This window comes from Camelus dromedarius, chromosome 20 (assembly GCF_036321535.1).
Source record: "Camelus dromedarius isolate mCamDro1 chromosome 20, mCamDro1.pat, whole genome shotgun sequence".
Lineage (NCBI taxonomy): Eukaryota > Metazoa > Chordata > Mammalia > Artiodactyla > Camelidae > Camelus > Camelus dromedarius.
The window spans coordinates 16,853,834-16,874,287 of NC_087455.1; the positions used below are offsets into that span (position 1 = coordinate 16,853,834).

At 40.1% G+C, this 20,454-nt stretch overlaps 1 protein-coding gene across 5 annotated transcripts in view; it reads right to left on the reverse strand.

Annotated features, from left to right (window-relative positions):
- The window catches only part of COLEC10 (collectin subfamily member 10), a 398,420-nt gene that overhangs the window by 321,399 nt on the left and 56,567 nt on the right, over positions 1 to 20,454 (reverse strand). For all 5 annotated transcript variants that reach the window (XM_064476878.1, XM_064476879.1, XM_064476883.1 and 2 more), the window contains exon 3: positions 12,605 to 12,804. The gene's annotated coding sequence lies outside the window, so the exon portion shown is untranslated. The remainder of the gene's footprint in view (positions 1 to 12,604; positions 12,805 to 20,454) is intronic.

Below are 20,454 nucleotides of genomic sequence, written 5' to 3' on the forward strand. Positions count from 1 at the left end.
CATCAGGTAGTAATTTAAAGTATTATTTTCATAAGACTTTTGGAAAAATGGTTTTAATGCTTAAGAAAAGTTAGAAAAGCACTATTGTTGGACCTCACCACTTCCTACAGCCACACAAATCTTTACCTGCATCTTATGGGTTCCATACCTGTAGGCAACACATACACAACTTTGCTTAAGTCTAACAGCATGCACCTGGCAGGACTCTATCCAGAGAAATGGAAAGATCAGAGGAGCAGCAGCTACAGGATATTCAATACTACAACCCACGGGCAGCTGAGTCCCAGTGAACTGAAGAATACCTTCCTTCCATCCTTCATTTCACTCCTACTAAGCTTTCCTTGCACCCTCAGTCTTTTCAAAACGGTGAAAGTACACTGGATCACAGCTGGACAATACGGCAAACCTTAGATTTTTTTCCCTCTCTGATTATTTCCACCCCAGGGAAGAACTACCGTGAAAGTGCTGTTTCTAGTGGCTGAAATTGAGGCCCTGTAGGAATTAAAATAGTCTAAGGAAAGTAAACAGAGGATGGCACAAGTCTAGAGATTAAACTCTCATCTGAGAGTTCAGAAGGAAATGCGGAACAAAGCCACAGAAGCAAAGTCAGAAGCAACTCTCATTTCGGTACAAGAAACTCCTGCTGCCTTTTTTTTTTTTTTTTTTTTCTGTGCAATTTATCATAAAAGCATGGCTTCTATTTCAGGGCACAGGGGAGGCTGGAAGTCAATTTTATCCAACTCTTTTGAAAAGAGTATCATGGGTGATGATGGGAATTAAAACAAAAGAAAAAGCTCACATCTTACACAAGGAAAAATCATATTCAGCATCATAAAGGAGACAAGAATCACTACTTATGGTCTAGAATTAAAGAGGACTCAGGGCACCTGAAAAGCTTTCATTTTAGAAAACTCAGTGGTATATTCAGGGAACCTCTGAATGACAAAAGCAAAGTAGACACCCCTTCTCTGGCATGGTGGGCACTAAAAGAGGGGGTCTTCTTTGATTACTTCATCATTTTCAATGGATTATCTACCCTGTGATCCAGCTCCCTGGGCAAAGGTGATAGTGGGCTGGAAGTGAGAAGATGAATTATTTGGGAGAACATATATCAAATTAGAGACTTATCTCACACATACATCAAAATGAAATCCAAGTGGATTAAAGAATGAAATGTAAAAACTAAGCAAGACCCAGAGAAAACAGATTATGTAGCAGATATTGGTAGAGGAAGATTTTAGAAGCATAAGAGCAGAAAGCACAAAAGAACATTTTAGTAAGATTTGTTACATAAAAATTTAAATGTCCATGTATCATGAAACATTGTAAATAAAACAAACAGACAAATAACTAACAGAAAATATTTATAATGTTTAAGATAGATAAAAAGTAAGTATTTATGCTATATAATTAATTCTTATAAATCAATACAAAAAACCTCCAGTGGAAAAAAAAATAGACAAAGATCCTAAATACTCAAATCTCACAAATACAAGTTATCAATAAGCAATAAGCATATGAACAAAACTTCAACCTCTTGTATAATCCAAGAAGTACTGAAATAATATATAATATTCTCACCAAATGGCAAATTTGTTTTTAAAATGACAAGTTCTATACTGATAAAGCTTTTGAAAAACAGGCAGGACAATATGCAAATGGTTACAGAAACTTTTTAAAATAAATTGAAGAATTTGCAGTCTAATGGAAGACTAGTTAGGGGTTTGAGAAAGGCAGGTCCTGCCAGGTCAGGGGAAGGTCAAAGTAGAGACTTTCTGTTTCTGTGCGCTCTACCAACCCTCCAAAAATTCTAGCATCATGACCACACTGCTCGAAGGACATACTTCCAGGTCATTCATGTGAATTTTTCCTCCACGCCCAGCAGGGCTTTGCTGCCTGAGGCCAGATCATGGAGCAATGTTTGGACCTCACACACCCAATCCTATAGGAAGTATGTAATGATGGCCAGTTTGCAGACATGCTGTCTCATGTGTCTTCTATGATCCAAAATCTGGGCCACTAAGCTTGGTATGTCCAGCCATGAAGGTCCACAGCACCACCTAGCAAAAGTCTCCCTATTTTTTGACCAGTAATCCCATTTCTAGAAATCTGACCTAATGAAACAGAGATGCAAACAAAGAAGACTGTCCAAGGATGTCGATGGAAGCACTTTTTATTACTGAGAAAACCTGGAAAAAAATCTAACAAGTTCTATACCCAAGGAATAGCTAAATGATGAAAAACTCAAATGAGGAAACACTAAACAATTTAAAATAGTGTTTTTAAGGAATATGTAATTACACACAAGCTAGATTAAGTGAAAAAACTTGAAACGATAATTTTTTATAGTTTGATCCAATTTTTTCAAAAAGTCCGAAAGAAAAGACAACAAAATGTTACCACTGGTTATCTCTGATATAAGAGATTAGTGCTGCTTTGTTTAATCATAAAATTATAATTTAAAAAACTATTTTGTAACTATAAAAGTATAGCATGATAGTTCAGATTTTAAAAGTCCAGGAGCAACAAGGAAAGGCCCCTCACACAGTCGACTCTTCAGCACTTACTGTCAACCCAAGACTGTATTCCTGTACGTCCTTTCAGGTATTTTCTGTCTCAGCAGATTCACCTTTACTGCATTTTAGGAAAACAGAGTCACATTAGAGTCACTTTCAAAACATAGTCAGTGTTCTAAAACTCACTTTTTATTACTCAAAAATGTATCATGGACATCTTCCATGAATGTGCATATAGATATTTTTGGTTATTTTTTTTAACAGGAAGCTAACATTCTTTACTTAATTTTGTATCTCTTTATTCTTTTATAATTTTATTTTTTCTATAATGTTTTCTATAATCTTCTACACTGACCATATATTGTAGGATCAGAAAAATGTATAAACATATTTTTAAAGAAAGGAGTTTACTTGCATTAGAAAGAGGGAGAGGGTGATTCCTTGTAAACATCCCCTTACTATGTAAGCTGGAGAAGCACCACTTTACTAAAGCAGAGCAGCTCCCAGTAAATAACAAAGCTGACCTGTGCTGCTGCTGCCACGGAGCGGGGTGGGGCTGGGGGGCAGGGAGAGGTTGGGGGAACAGGGCCAGGCCTAGTGAGAAGGCTGAAAGGGGAGGAGGGGTTCTGAAGTTCTCTTCAGCTCAGTGGTTTTCTGTTAATGCCTTCTGGGAATGAGATCAATGCTTTTCCCTGCTCCCAGACTCCAGAAATCTAGCTCGCTTTAGGCACCAGTTTGTAACCTCTAACATAAGAATGATGATGGGTAAGGATTAAGGGAAAATCTGGATGGAACGCCCAGCAAGGGGGTGAGTCATGGCGTGGTCAAGGAATGACCCCACCCAGAGTACCTTCTCTTCTCTATCTGCTTTCCTTCCATCAGCTGGGGAGGGAAGACAAACAGCTTTATCTGAACCCGAGTGGTCCCTCTGATTATTGCTGAAGTGAGTGTTCAGAGGGCTATGTGTGACTAAACTCTACCGCGGGCAGAGGAGAAGGGAGTGGAAGAGGTACTTGCTCTCCCTAAACCCGGATATCTTCAAAAGTGTCAGCTTATTTTAAAATTGCCCCAGGGCACATAAAAACAGGAAAACAGTTCGGTTACTACGAAACGATTTTAAAATGCAGTGACAGGATGTAAGATTATCTGCGACTATGGATTCTAGACATCACCTCTCCCGCTATTCCACACATATTTCTCAAACCCACACCTGGTTATGAAAAAGGAGAAGAGCAAAAGAAAATACTGCATTAGGAGATGAGCTGAAATGGGGATACAGGAAGTGACTTCAGCATGCTTTGAATCAAACCTACAGTGTGAGTCCCACGATTGTTTTCCTAATTACTGACAAAGCAAAACAGTTGAACATTTTATTGACTACTGTTACTATTGTTAAAGAACATGGCCTCACACTTGATCAGGAAAGGAAGCAAATTCCCGTACTCAAAGGTAGAATGTATCACTGGGTTGCAAATAGACCCTAAACAAAAATTTAAAGGCAATTCTTTAAAACAATACAGTGAAGTAAAAGCAACCCTAAATACATGCACTTTGGGTATGAAGATGTGTAGCCCAAAGTCAGGATCAACTGAGCCACTCTGCAACCAGGATTCTGACCCACTCAATCAAGAATGGTCTTGCCTAGCTACCATAATTACATTAAGGGAGTTTACCCAGGACTGGGAGCTTCTATATTCACCACCACCTGTACGAAGTTCTTCAATCCCTGGGGTATATAAAAATAAAGCTACTAATTTAGAAAAGTGTCTTCCCTTTAATAAAGCTTTCCTTGATGTTTGCTCAGATTGAAGTGCTCTTGTCATGCTCTGAGCTCCCATGACCCTTTATTTATATACGCCCTAGCTTACATCACACTCACAGCTCACACATACATGATGTGTGTGTGTGTGTGTGTGTGTGTGTGTGTGTGTGTGTGTGTGTGTGGTAAGGTTTGACTAGAACACACACTCTGAAGTGTAGGTCTGCTGTCTTCAGGCCTCCTGATGTATTTAGCTCAGTGCATAAAGGCTGCTTGGTAAGTGATCACACTGTATAAAAGTGAAGATGGGCACTAATCAGCTTAGACAAGTGACAAACAGCCTTTGTCAGACCCACCCTAAGCCGGGGTTTCCTTCACCAAATCAAATGTCTACAGAGGCTGAGCAGCTAAGGTAGGTGAGTAAACGGGGCCTGGGGTGGGATATTCTGGTGAACTGGTGAAGGCAGGCTTTATCTACAGAGGACAGCTGCTACTCAGCTCCGTGCAACTGTTGCTCTGCAGGAATTTGTACACACAATTGCCAGATCTTCCCATTTTCCAGAGGCTAGAAATCTTGACTACTTCTAGTCAAGTGAAATATTTTGGTTTTAAAATATTACCAACTAATAAATTTTTACATACGGAGCAGGATGAGTAGAAGCCGCCCGTGGGCCAGGGACAGACCAGAGGCCGCCACCTGCCTTAGGTGTACAAACCACCACACCCTTCCCTGACGCAACTCTCTTGTTTAATCCCTGCCAGGGATGAGTAACGCCCTTCAGCCAGTAAACCTCTATCCTTGTCTTCGCTGTTTCTGTCTCTTTCTCTTGCTGGAATGATTGTCTTAAAGACTGGATTTCCTGCTGGTTGTCTGATTTCCTCCAATTTTCTTGACTCTTCTTAAAATAAACACAGTTTCCACCCCCAGCCCCTTACCTGTTGCTCTTACCTTTCTAAGTGTGTTTGCCAAGTGAAGGCTACCTTTTCTCTTTGTAATCCAAACCACTGCAAACCTTTTTATCTAAACTTTGAAATATATCAATCTCGGCTAGGCTGAGTTTCTTTCATTCTATTTTTTTTTATAGGCATATAGTTAGTTTTCAATGTTGCATCAATTTCTGCTGTACAATGTAGTATTTCAGTCATACATATACATACACATATTCCTTCTCATATTCTCTTTCATTATAGGTTACTACATAGATAATAAATACAGTTCCCTGTGCTATACAGAAGAAATTTGTTTATCTATTTTATTTATCTAGTAGTCAGTATCTGCAAATCTTGAACTCCCAATTTATCCCTTCCCACCCCCTTTCCCCCCAGTAACCGTAAGTTTGTTCTCTATGTCTGTGAGTCTATGTTTTGTAAATAAGTTCATTTGTGTCTATCTAGTCATTGTCGTGAGAAAGAAACTAAGTTTTTAAGTAATACATGGTATTTTTTTTTCTCTTTCTGGATTACATCACTTTAGGATGACAGTCTCCAGGTCCATCCCTTTCATTCTATTTTAACGTGAGTATCCTTTTGTATCAATGCATTCCCTTCTACTTATTAAGTCTAATCTTTCTCCTTGGCCATTTTTCCTTGGGAATAGGTTTTAGGCTTCATTTTTCTCCAGGGAACTGTGCTCTGGACTATATAACCACCATCCAGGAAGCTCAGTTTCCCTCTTCTCAGTGGGCTTGTCCATCCATTGTGGGGATCTTTGATGCAGCATGCTGACTTACAGATATCATTCAATACCGTATACTGTGGGCCTGATCACCATTTTATCACAATATATTGTGACTCTTGGGACTCAGAAATGGCTTTGGTCTAGCCTTATCTTAAGATGTCCCTGACATGCTAGTGTCTTCTATGAACATTCTGGGAGGGGCAACTGATTTTGATTCCATGGGCTTTAGCAAAAAATGAGGAGCAAAGTGTAATACACACATACTTCTACAGAATAAAAGCCTTCCTGGATAATCTCATCTTGTTCATCTTTTTAAGACCTTTCCTCTACTTTCAAAAACATATAACCAATACAACCTGCCATATTTAAAACACAAATACTGATGCTCACATTAAGATTTCTGCTGTTGAGATGAAAAAGGCTTTCCATACTTAAATTCTTTTAAGTATTTCCTATCCTAGTATGGATGAACAACCTAGCTAACTTAAAAATCTCATTTTTTTCCAACTATAAAAAGTGGACAAAAAAAAAACTTCATATGATTGGGCTAGAAAATAAAAAGTCAGTTAAATAAAATAATTTCTTTAAAAAAAATAAAGACTTAGAGATGAGCTAATTAAATAAGGCACATTTCAGTGCATTTTTTAAGCATACAAGAATAATCAACAATAATCAAAATACCATGAAAGTAGCCTGCAGGAAACACAATCTAGAGAAGTCATCCAAAGATACGTAAAGGTTAGGCAAGGTGAACTAAAATGCATTATATGTTCATTCCACAATCTGTCTGAACTCACTTAAATGCTACTCTTTACAATTTAGTCAGAGAAATAAGATCAATGGAAATAATGGGAGCAGAAGGATCGAGGGGGTGAAAATTAACCAGGGGGAGAATGTAGACTTCATACGCCTGAGGGACCTGGTGAACTTCTGAAAACTATCTGCCAATATTTGAGCTTCATGTGAAATTTGAGTTTGGTCAACAGAACTGTGGTTGTGTGCAAATGTAAGATCAACGTCTACTCAGTAAGTGGCTAAAGTATTTTTTAAGAGCTCCCAAATCACTTAAAAAGAAAACCGGATTTCACATCTTACTACCCTGGTCTTCAAATACTGAAGTTTTCAGGAGTGTCAAAAGCCTAAGCTCATGGAAAATTTTATTTGCCCAATTTCATTTCTGATCGTGCAGTCTAGACTATGGAGGAAACTGCAATTGTTTGCTATGACTTATTATCAACTCCAAATCTGGTTCAGCCATGCAACAAATCCCCTCCCTAGAGAAGCAAGAACTTCCTCTTGAGAACTCATCCAAGCCCAGCCGAAAAAATCATCTTGTCTTATCTCTGAGATCGAGAATAGCTATTCCATTTCCCTGGGAACCACAGACCTGGCCTCAAGTACTGGCCACCAGGGTTGCTTTTATTTATCTTTGAACTTTTCCACCAGTCTATCTAGTCTTTGCCGTGAGAAAGGAACTAAGTTTTAAAAGTAAATTTTCCACACGTAAAAATGAATTGATGCCATACTAGGTAAAGAAGCCAGGAAGAGAAACAAAAATACCGTATGATATCACTTACATGTGGAATATTAAAAAATGACACAAATGAACTTATTTACAAACAGAAACAGACTCTCAGACATAGAGAACTAACTTATGGTTACCAGAGGGGAAGGAGGTGGGAGGGGATAAATTTGGAGTTCAAGATTTGCAGGTACTAACTACTATATATAAAATAAACAACAAATTTCTATTGTATAGCACAGGGAATTATATTCAGTATCTTGTAGTAACTTACAATGAAAAAGAATATGAAAAGGAATATATGTATGTACATGTATGACAAACATCGCACTGTACACCAGAAATTGACACAACACTGTAAACTGACCATAATTTTTAAAAAGCACCAAAAAAAAAGGGAATCAAAATATTCAAGCATCAAAGCAGTGTTTATTTTGAAGCAACATAAAGCTGCCTCTTATTGAAGAGTGACTCTCTTCCCGAAATCATGTTAGTTCTAGTTTTTAGTTTATAGATTTTGTGTTTGGCGTTCCAGGTTAACTTCCCTGTTGATTAGATGTAAGCCAAGATGAACAGCAGTAGCTGCCACTGTGAAAATGAGATGCGACACAACGTCTGGTCTTAAAAGTCAAGAACCTATGGGTTAACTAGATGATCTAATCTAGCTTCAAATTAACCGCATTAAAATAAATTAAATGCTCTTTCCTCTTCATGTTGCAAAACATAAAAATGACAAACACCGTGATTTGCAAATGACTGTCCTCATTTGATTGGGGAGATGGTGTGGTGTCTTTAATTCCTTTATCAATATTATCCCAGACCAACAGATGGAAGATCAAGCAATTAAGGAGAAATAAGCATGTGCTACACTTATCATGCTTTTTTAATTTTTTTTCCTAAAGTTTGCTTACTGGAAGCTATTTTGCCGTATCCACCAGACAGGGGTGTTTACAGCCATGAAATGACAGAGGACAAATTAAAGGGCTCAGGGAAATCTATGATATATGGCAGAGGCAGGGACAGAGGACAAATTCACCACTCCGTTCTCAGTCTATTCCCCTATGGCAAGATTTTTATTCTAACAGACAGGTATCCAATAATCCTTGACTTTCTTCTTATAGGGGAAAATTGTGACCTAGATTTTGCTGAGACGGTAGATCAGTCAGAAAGTATTTACTGAGCACCTATTATATGCTGAGCACGTTGCTGGGCTCTGTAGACACACTGGTGACAACCCAGATAGAGGCCCTGTCTACGAAGGGAGCCAGAAAACTAGTGGGGAAGACGAATACAAAGGGAATTATTTCCTTTACTGAATGTGAAAGAGCTGAATTTGGGATCACAGCATTAGGGATCAAGACAAGTTTCATGCTGTAGCATATTGCATCCTTGCAAGAAACAGGCACATACACAAATGGGTGACTTTCATAAAGGGACAATCTATAAGGTTGGAAGGGTTTAGTCCCTTAACAGGAATCATGCAGTACCACAGGGCTGCCACGAGGGAAAGGGGAGCCCTCTAGAGTAGCAACAACAAATGGTACAGGAGCTAGGGTCCAGCCACAGCAGAGAGCCGGAGACCACCCCCCAGGTCCTTGTCCGACCCCACACACACACTCAAAGGAGTAAGAGGGCCATGCTTAGAGAAATCTGAAGAAGAACTGTATGGAGAGGTCTGCCTGACAGGCACCACTGCCTCCATGGAGGAGTACAACCAGCCCTTAGCCACCCCATGGGGAGGCCCAGGGAGTAACTACCCCAGCCTCACTCTCCTCCCTCCCGACTCCAGTTGGGAAACACAGGGCCCAGATTGGGCACAAAATTTAAGGAGGCCATCTTGCTCCTTTTACCCTAAATCTGGCCCTGGATGGACCCGATTACAGCTGGGCAGAGCAAATTAACAGAAGAACACGTAGTATACCTGGCACACCTGCTTTATTTTTCTAAACCAGGTAACATCTGCTCTAAGTCTCCGTCTACCTGGTTGGAGAGAAATTCAATTTCAGTAAACGTCTGGCCCCCCTCACCTCCTGGCATTATAGAAGAATCCTAGGAATCTGTGGCAGAAATACTGGGAGAGGGTCCAGGACTGGATGGTGGTTGTCATCTATAATTGTGCCCCTGAACTACTCAATATTTCCCTCATTGAGGGATTTACACATCTAGGGACTAACCATATTATTATTTTCTTGACCTGGTCTTAAAACCAACCTATTTAATATTTACAAATTAATGGCAATAAAACCATGGTTTTAATATTCAATTTTTTCCTCTATGCATTAAAATAAATAAATAAATAAACATCTGCTCTCTAAAATCCTCCAGCGCTGTTACCACTGTTGGGGTGCTTTGGGCTTGCTCGATATTTCAGTCTGTCTTCCCAAGCACAGCTGCCCTGGGCAAGCTCAGGGATGCATCTCCCAGGAGCTATCCCCCCAGACTCTGATTCCACATCCTCCCTCTCCCCATGGGGACAGAGCAGGGCCTTGACCGTGTTCTTAGTCTCAGAGGTCACTCTAACTCTGCCCAACCAAGCCCTGGCCCCGCCCTCCTCCACTGAGAAACCCACTGATAAGCTTCCTGAACGGATCCAAACCATAAAAGCCCCTAGAGAATATTATGCTCAGTGAAATACATCCGACAGAGAAAGACAAATACTATATGATATCGCTTATATGGAGAATCTAAAAAATAATACAAATGAATCCATATGCAAAACAGAAACAGACTCGCAGACATAGAAAACAAAGTTAAAACGACCAAAGGGGAGAGGGGGAAGGGGAGTGACAAATTAGGAGTATGGGATTAACAAATACAAACTAGTCGTTCTATACATAAAGTAGGTAAGCAGCAAGGGTTTACTGTACAGCACAGGGAATTACACCAAATGTCTGGTAACAACCTATAATGGAAGACAATCTGCAAAAAAACTGAATCACTATGCTATATACCTGAAACAAACACAATATTGTAAATCAACTCTACTTCAGTCAATCAATCGATAACTCCTAACTCTTCCAGTTCAAGAGAATTCAGAAATTCAACAACATAGTGCGGCTCCTCTGCTGCCAGTCAGGAGGGGAGAAAGGAGTCCAACATCACCTATTGTCACAACATCACCTGTTGTGTGCGCTTTCCCAGCCATTCACCCTGTCACTAAATGGTAACAGCTGTTATCAGGGGACAAGCAGTGGTGAAGAAAGTGGCCAGCTGGGGGAAGAAGGGTATGACCAGCACAGACTAGGAGAGAATTGGCCACAGGCAGCCTGGAGAAAGGTGTGCAGAAGTCAGAGTGTCTGAGCTTGGCAGGCATCCTCGCTAATTTTGCAGGAGACCGTCCAAGTTCTCTTGGTACCTGCCTTTCCAACTCTGCTAATGATGATAAACTGTCGCCTCAGGATCCAAGGCCAACCCTCTACACTGCATATGGGTTTACCGCCGTCACCCTTGAACAACAGATCGTAATTAGAAAATATGAGTATCTGGTAGAGTGTATGAACTCACAGGTGTTGTTTTGATCCTGAGTGACGCCAACATCTAATTGACCAGCTTTCTGCGGGGCAGACCTCCTGGGAAATATGTAACAAAGCTAGTGATGGTTTTTTTAAAAAACTGAAGAAAGTAATTGCCACTTTGGCCATGCACTGCTGTGGCCCAGGTTTAGAGCCGAAGAGGTGGCCGTGACACGTGGAGGCAACAAGGAAGAAATTCCCCAACATCTCTGCCCTTTCACAGGCTCATTTCCTTATTCTGGTCTCCCACTGGCTAAACTCAGTGAGAAGCCAGCCAGATAGGGTGGTGGGGAAATGGAGCCCCCAAGGCTCAGCCTTGCAGGACACAGAGCAGAAAGCAGGGCAAGATGCAGGCAGATGGGCAGAGGGAAGATTATTTCAGTTTTTTTTATCGCCTCTATTCAGGCTCTGGAGATCCACTCAACTCATCGGAACCTGACTGGGATCAGAAGTATGGCTAAGAGAGAGCGGTGAATGGTCTCTCCCTCTGGGCAGTCTAAAAAAGTCAGATTTTTTTCCAGTAATTTTCAAGGATAACATGGCTCTATGACTATGATATAAAGACATTACAAGAAAAATATGATACTGACCATGAGACTCATAAAAAATATTAAAGGCACCTTTTATTATGGTTTTATTCCCTTAACCACTAATGGTATAGGTACTGGATATGGGGTTAGTGGAGAATATTCCATCATAGGACAGCAAAAAGGCATTTGTAGAAAATTGCCCCTCCATAAGTACCCCTTTTAGAGCACACAGGACACGGTGATGCACTGTTCAGATTTCTCATTAGGAAGAAAGGTCTTAGTCTCCTGGTTGCTGGGAATGGTGTTGACAGACAGTTCTCAACTGTTAGTGTCCTCCAGGGATTGCCTTAGCTTGAAGAGAGATGCTCATCCAAGGTCAGTGACCTCTTTTCAGTCCCAGAACAGCCCACATCCAATGACTAATTAACACAGGCCTACAAAGGGCCAGCCCTCTCACTCCAAATAGGGGCAGTCCTGAAGGGCCACGTCCAGACCGCCCCTTAGAAGTGGCTCAGGCTCCCAGTGAGACGACATCTTAGCTTGATCTCCCTCTCTATGTAATCCTGCTTCTTTTTTTTTCCCTTCCAAGAGCACTCTCTAAGAAGAGTTCTAAATTCTAATCTCCACCTTGGACTCTCCTTCCCTAAAACCCAACCCACATCACAGAGAGCCCCTCAAATACAACAAGTACATTTCTCCGTATTGTTCAACGTGCCATCTGCGGTAAAACAGCTAAACAAAGGGATTCTTCTGGGGCCGGTATTTCATTAGACTCTCTGCACATTGGTTTCCCTTTTCCAAGTTTCTAGTTTTGCTCTTGAAATGTACTTGAGAAAATTAATAGACCTGGATCTTTTCAAGCAAAACCCAAAGCACACTAAGTCTTATACCAGGAAACCAGAATAGAGGGCAGAAAGGAGAACCAGGGGCCAAGGCAAAAACCAATGAAGGACTTTAAAAAAAAAAAAAACAAGCAGAAGAGCTATACATATAATAAAACCCGTTTTAACTCTAACAAAAGGGATGAAGAAGAATGTGACAAACACAGATTTACACGTGCAATGAAAAACACACTTAAAATGGATACCTGGTCTCCTGGACTTCTCGCACTGGAAATCTGCTTCTGTTAGCAATCAGAATCCTTTTCCTCTGGGGCAGCACCACAGCAGCACGCCGGATTCGTCATGGGTGCAGATTCCTTCCACGCTTTCTGAATTCTACCTTTGGAGGTCGTCATGGGCAGCGAAGTCAAGGGCCTTCTTTAGTGATTGACGGGAAAGGTCAGACCTGCCAAATGATAATAAAAGTGTATCATTTTCTGTGATAACAGAGTAGTAATAGCTAGCTTTTAAGTGTTATGCATGTGTAAGGCATTGTGCTAAATGCTGTAATAATATTTCATTTAAGGACAGAAAATAGGTGATGCTGAGAACTACAAATCATATATTGGGTTATGGGTATCAGAAAAAGGAAGACATCAAAGGGGAGCTAACGTGTTAAGGTGTCTGGGATGAACACTCCCCTAAATGCCTTTTCCTGTATGTTTCGGGCTAGGTCAGATCACAAGGGAGATTCTGTGAGTGATCTGCAGGGCAGTCCCTTCACAGCTCATGCGCATCATGGCTGATCTTCTTGTTGGCATGAGAAACTGCTCCACCTTTCCCTGAATCCTCCAACTTTGTTGTGGTCATCGCTCAGAGGTGGGCCGGAGCCTCCCACACATACATCTGGTTCAGACATTAAGACTACACACGCACCATCAGAGTGTGAAAAGGTCTGTTATTCACAGAATGACGTTTTCTGGGGAGAACAAGGCTCTCTCTCAAGAAGGCTGGAAAATGGCTTAAGGGAGTAAAGACATTTGCTTGGGGTTTTACGGTGCTTAGAGGGTAGGGCTGGAGTGATAGCTCCCATATGTAGGCAGAAACTTATGTGGTTTGAACTTCCTGCAAGTGCCAAAGAACGCAGTATCCAGGCTTTCTTATCGGCCTGCCCAGATGTGGGGCAGAGGGGAAGGGAGAGTGGTGAGCCTTAGAAGCTGTCAGCAGTAACAACAAAAATAGAATCAATCTCTTAGAAGCATCATTGACTAATGGATCAGGGATATGTGTTTTGCCCCATGACAAATGGCCTTGGCTTCTATAGAGTGTTCACACCACCAGGATCAGAGGTAACAAGAATGGACACCAACTCCATTCCTTCCTCATGGACTCCAGCTCAGGCTTGTGGGTTCCAGTTTCACCTTGCTTGACCCTACTTTATATTCATCTTCCCTTCTGGATTTCCAAACCTGTGGACTTCAAGCTCCAGCAGCAGGTACAAACACAACAATCTTAGAAGATTATGCTGTATAGCACAGGGAAATATATACAAGATCTTGTGGTAGCTCACAGCAAAAAAACAAAATGTAACAATGAATATATGTACATTCATGTATAAATGAAAAATTGTGCTCTACACTGGAATTTGACACAACATTGTAAAATGACTATAACTCAACAAAACAAGAATATCCAATAAAAAAAAAAAAAGAATACTTAACTAGTTCTCCCCAATGCCAATGGCCAAGTCCCTAAAATAAATACATAAGCAGGTATGTGTATGTGTGTGTGTATGTGCATACACACTAGTGATTCTGCTTCTCTGAACTCTGACGGATACAGAAACTGAAAACCCCACTTATCTGGGAGATGGGAACATAAATCAAGAAAGGTTTGGCTTCTCTGACCATGTGATACTCCCGTTCAGTATGTTTAATGATTCTCAATGGGGCCCCAATAAGTACCCAGGTGTTTAAGGCCCCTGGACCTACATGTATACTCTGTACTGTAGCCCAGCTGAACTGCTGGCAGCTCTCTGACCAGAGAGCCATAGTCACATACCCAAAATGCAACAGTCTGGGAAGAAGGCCAAGCCCCAATCACCAGACGAAAGACTCCGGCCAATCGTACGCCGTTAACCATGGTGACCTTATTTGTATGGTAGCCTGTGTGGTCCTGTGGGGCAATCCTCCACCTTTATCAGCCTCATTTTGAGAAGCAAGAGACCATGTGCACAACTGGTGAGATTTTTTTCTTTTCAAAGACTCTATACACCGAGAGTGCCTTAATTATTACATATTTTTATTAGAAACCAGTTCTCAAGGCCTGCATCAGTGTACTTTCTAACTTTCAGATCTGCGTCTAACTGTGTCAGTCATGCCGTCTCCATGTGGATTAATTTCCTCCCTTTCACTCTTCTCTGACTCCCATTACTTAGCACAGTAAATGCCATAGTATTTTCCTACAACCTCCAATTTGTGCCAAGTGAAGATTTTTCATCCTTGCAGACAGAATTTAAAAGTGCCAGAATTTAACAGCATAAGTTCTTATCAAGGCAAATGATTATAGTCATTTGTGTAATTTCTGTTGACAGTTTTCTTTAACTTCGGTCTCCACGTCATAAAAATTAATGTCTATAATTTGCTTTACGGTCCCACAGAGAGGGGCAGCCAAAGAGAGAGGAAAAATACCTGCTCTGTTAGGGGGTATGGCCAGAATTGATCATGTGAGTAAAAACCCAGAATAATTAATGCTACCAAGATGCAAAGAAAAGAAAATGGAATAAAAAAAAAACATTAAACAAATATACCAGGGGAGAAATATAAACTCTACAGAAGACAGGCCTGCTGATAAAAAGACAGAATCCTAAATTAATATGACTCTAAACTTAGCTGAATGATTGTAGTCATTTTTCAACTCCTGTTTACCAAGTCAAATTAGAAAAATAAACTTGCACAATAAGAATAATGGAGACACTGCAAAATAAGAATTGGCAAAATGCAGGTGGGGAGTACTTAGAGCAAATGCGAACATAAACATTTGGTCTGGATGATATGCATCCTAACATAATAACAAAATTAGCAAACATCTATTGAATTGTTTATAATTGTCTTTAAACAAAGCACTCAAGACGCACCACAAGATTAGAGGAAAACAGATGTGGTAACGTTTCACAGAGCAGGTGGGACCGGCTGAGCTAGCTATTGTAATTCAGAAACTCTACCTCAGCAATATAATGAAACAAATATAATAAGATGAAAAATCTTTAAACAGAACACAATGGGATCATAAGCAAAAGATAAGATGGGCTTACAAAGAAAATATCACATTAGGCTGAAGTCATAGATTTTTGCCAACAAATTAGAAAATCAATGACCGAAGGAAATGAAATAGACGTTTCATAACTGGCCTTTGGTAAAGCTTGTGGCAAAATCTTATAAAATTCTACTTGTTAAATTGGTTTGAATTGGCTTAGAAATGAATATAGTCAAACCTGGACTGAAAATTGGTTGCCTCGTTGAAGGAATATGCCTAGAAGGCTCGGACAAGGGTGAGTATTTGTATGTTTTAATACTCCTAGATTTTCCTTCTTCTTTTCAAGACCTTGATGGAAATGAGGGTAAAGTTACAGATTCAGGCACTAGCCATATACAGATGTTAAACTTTACATTTTTAGACAACTAAGCAGTAGTGCATCCATTTGACAAATGCAGAAGTAGAGGGAAATGAAGGAATAGAGTGAAATGAAATATTTCTAATAAAGGCATTAAATACAAAATGCTGGCCATTTCTGATGGTATCTGTGTAAACAAATAGAGACAGGGCTTTTTTTTTTTTCTTTACTTGGTTGAGTTATCATCTGTACATCTTCTGGATTTAAAATAACTGGAATCTAAGACCTTGATTGTTGAATAACTTCCTCCCCCACCCCTTTTTATACTGCCTAGCTACCCTTCCCACTCTCTCACTTGAACATCCCCCTTGTCAACAGAAAAAGAGTTGTTAAGAAGCTACCTAAACCTTAATTGTGCAACAATCAAGGTAAGAGCCATGCTCACACAAACCAGGTGAAAATTAGAGCCTAGGAGTTCTCTCTCACAGGGCAGGTAGGAGCTGGTGAGGGACAAACTTGATCTGGCAGTATTACAGGGTGTGAATGGGACATTTGCTCACTGGGACACAAAAGTAATGAGCAAATAGTAGGATTCTGTAAGACGTCTAAAAACTAGGTCACCTAATCTGATACAGATGGTAGGAGAAACCATGAAAATGGATAAGCAAGGGGGCAAAGAGGCAGAGAGGAAGGCTTGAACTGGGTCTTAAAGGATAAGCAGGAGGTCATGTGGGATTTAGGAAAGAAGGCAGGGAAAGACTGTCTCAGGCGGGGAGACCCTGACATGTAAAGGCACAGAAGTAAGTGCATCCTGAGATTCAGAGCAGCTGCCAGGAATCTGGTATTTGACTGACTATACACCCAACACTTGCCCCGCCACAACAGCTTCCCACTTTGAGTAGCGCTCCATCATGCAAAGGCTAATGGTGAGGGTCCCTATTAGGGCCCACAAGACCTGCACGGTCTGGCCCATTTCTAATTCTGCTGCTTCCCTGCTGTATCCTGTTGGGAGATAATCATAGGTCACTAGAATTCCTGCACTTCTTGCAAGCAGAGGTATTAACTACCCACTGTTCCAGTCTCTCTTGTCAAGGGTGATGGTATCGGGGACTGTCCTGGAAGTTGTCTCCCTCGGGGGCAGTAGGCAGGTTACTGTCCAGTGTAATAAAGACAGTTATCTCCCTCCAGATCAAAGGTCAGACAGGTCTATTCCCTGTTTTAAAATATTTGGGTTCCCAAAGCTCTGGATTCCTCAATGGTGACACAAACTCACTATGTGTTCAGCTCCATCTGGGCCTCTCCACATTGCCTGCATGAGACTTTGGTGGTGGGTGTGAACTGATGCAAACAGGAAGCTCCTGCTATTTGTTGTGTCAGTAGTAATAGAATCTTTGGTCTCTGAACATGGAATCTTTCATCTCCTGTCGATCTCCATAAATTGGTGGCAGGCTAACTTGTTTGGATAAGTCTGGAGTAAAATCTCAGACCCATCAACATTTTGACACACCCTCACTTTCTGAACTCTAGTCACATTCAGCATCATTAGACATCAGAAAAAAATGCAAATGAAGCCCACAAAGAGCTATCACTGCATACCTATCAGAATGGCTAAAGTAAGAAACAATGACTGCACCAAATGCTGCAAGAATGAGGAGACACCAAATCATTCCACCTTTGAAGATAGGAATATAAAGTCATACAGTCACTCTAGAAACAGTAAACCTGTTTCTTCAAAACCTAAACATGTAATTACTGTATAAGTCATGCATTCCACTCTTGAGCATTTAGGCCGGAGAAATGAAAACTATTTTCTCACGAAAACCAGTACACGAATGTATATACCAGTTTTATTCATGATATCCCAAAACTGGAAACAGGCTACATGTCTTCATTAGGGGAATGGTTAATAAAATTGGGGGATATCCATACCATGAAATACTACTCAGTTCTAAAAAGGAATGAACTATTGTTATATGCCATGACTTGGAGGAATCTCAAAAAAATTATAAGTGAAAAAGAACCAATCCCAAAAGGTTATATACATATTGTATGAGTCCTCTTATAAAACATTTTTAAATGATAAAAATTTTAGAAATGGAAAACAGATGAATGGTTTCCAGGAGTTGGAGACAGAACGGGAGGGCAGGAGGCAGGCGGATTTTATTATGAAAGGGTGGCATAAGGGATCTCTGTAGTGATAAACGTGTTCAGTATCTTGACTGTGGTGGTAGATACATGAACCTATACACGTGATAAAATGATACAGAATTAAATACACACACAGAAATGAGTACAAGTAAGAATGGAGAATTATGAATGAGGTCAGTGGATTTCATCAGTGTCAATGTCTTATTTGTGACATTGAGCTATAGTTTTATATGATGTCGCTATTGGGGAAACTAAGGAAAGAGTACATGTGATTTCTTTATTATTTCTTATAACTCTTTAAATCTAAGGTTATCTCTATAAAAATTTCAATTAAAAACTTCTGGGACATGCCAAGGAGACCTTCTTTGCATAAGGAAGGAAATCTATCAAAGAGTATTTAAAGGCAGAAACAGAAAAAGCTGAGTCATTTCCTGTTGACATCACTTCAGGTCTAACCAGTTTCATATACTGCTACAGCATCACATAATTGCACATTTGTTTTCATGGACTTTGATGAATGCCTCTTGCCTTATTGGACTGTAAGCTTCTTTACGGCAGGACCACGTCTGGTTTGCTCTAGGGTCTGGCAGATGTTAAGTTACCAAATATTATTTAGTAAGTTAATAAAGGACATTTCAAGAGATGATGTTGAAAAAAAAAAGACTTTACAATCTTGAATAGAGTATTTTAAGCAGTGATAATGTCACAGAAATTGCCAGGACAACAGTGGAACAAGTGCACCCAGATGTCAGACTGATCAGGGGTCACATTGCGCTTCTGCCATTTATCTGAAAGGTGACCAGGCAAGTTGCATGGCTCTCTAAGTCTCGACTTCCTCATCTCTGCAGCATGAAGGTATTAGTGACAGCCATCCTTGAGGACTATCATGAGAACTGAGATTATATATGGGAAGCACAGGACTTGGAACACAGAAGGTGCTCAATGAATGCAGTGGCATCCTCTACTAAAATTACTAATACAACTATAGAAATTATAAAACCCATTGTTCCAATCGAAAAAAGGAGACACTGACCAGGGGGTTTCAGGGTGATAAAAATTATTTTCCAACAAGACTTTTAATAGTAAGTACTCTATATGTCTATTTTTCTATTGGGAGATAAAAATAATAAAGTGATTAAATAAAATATTTTAAAAATTTTCATTTTCATCAAGATATATCACATTCTGGACCACAAAATATGTCTTAACAAATTTAAAAGACTAGAAATCAAATAAAGTATGTTCTCGTCCTACACTGGAATTAAAATACAAGTCCAAGAACAGAAAGGGACCTGAAAAATTCCCAAAATATTTGAAGATTAAACAACACACTTACAAATGACACATGGATCAAAGAAGAAGTTACAAGAGAAATGAAAAAGTATTTTGAACTCAATGAGCACAACTAAAGAGCAAAGGCAATGCAATGGAGAAAAGATAGTCTTTTCAAAAGTGATGCTGGAAAGATTTAATGTCCACATGCAAATAAAATAAAACAAAACAAAAAACCCTATATACACAGATCTTACATCTTTCAAAAAATTAACTCAAAATGGACTGTAACCTTACATGTAAAATGCAAAACTATAAAGCTTCTAGAAAAGAGCAAACCAAAATCTAGCAATGTGGTGAGGAGTTTCTCATTCTCTTTAATTGATTAAATATTGATTATTACAATATTATAGCTATTATTAGTGTCTCTTCTAGTGTCAATAGAATGCTTAATGGATGTTAAGGGCTATGCTAAGCATTTCAAAACAAGCACTTCAGTTGAATCCTCACAACAACTCCATTAGGTGGGTATTATTACAGCTGACTTTTGAACAACATGGGGGTGGGGCGTGGACCATCCACACAGGTGGAAATCAGCCTGTAACTTGACAGCCCGCCTTCAGTATGCGTGGATCCACATACTGGGATTCAACCAACCACAGACCATGTAGTACTGTAGTCTGTATTTAGTGAAAAAAATCCACATATAAGTGGACCTGCCCAGTTCAAACCCTTGTTGTTCAAGGGTCCACTGTACTATGCTTCCCACGTTACAGGCAGCAAATGTGAAGCCTTAAGTAAACTGCTGTGGTCATATTGCTAGTAAGTGGTTCTAACTTCCAAAACGTTTGACTCCAGAAATCAACATTCATAGCACTTTTCTGTATTTGCAAATGTCACCTGCGGCAGCTTACAACCTCCAGGTATTAACACACAACAAAACAAAACACCCACAAGAGTAAACAAATGAATAAATGCCAAGCCAGCAGAGCAGCCAGCCAGTTGAGTTAAGTGACCTTGAATTCCCATGCATTTCTCCAAATGCACCCACCAGCTTTTTACCATTGTATAGACTGCTGGCCC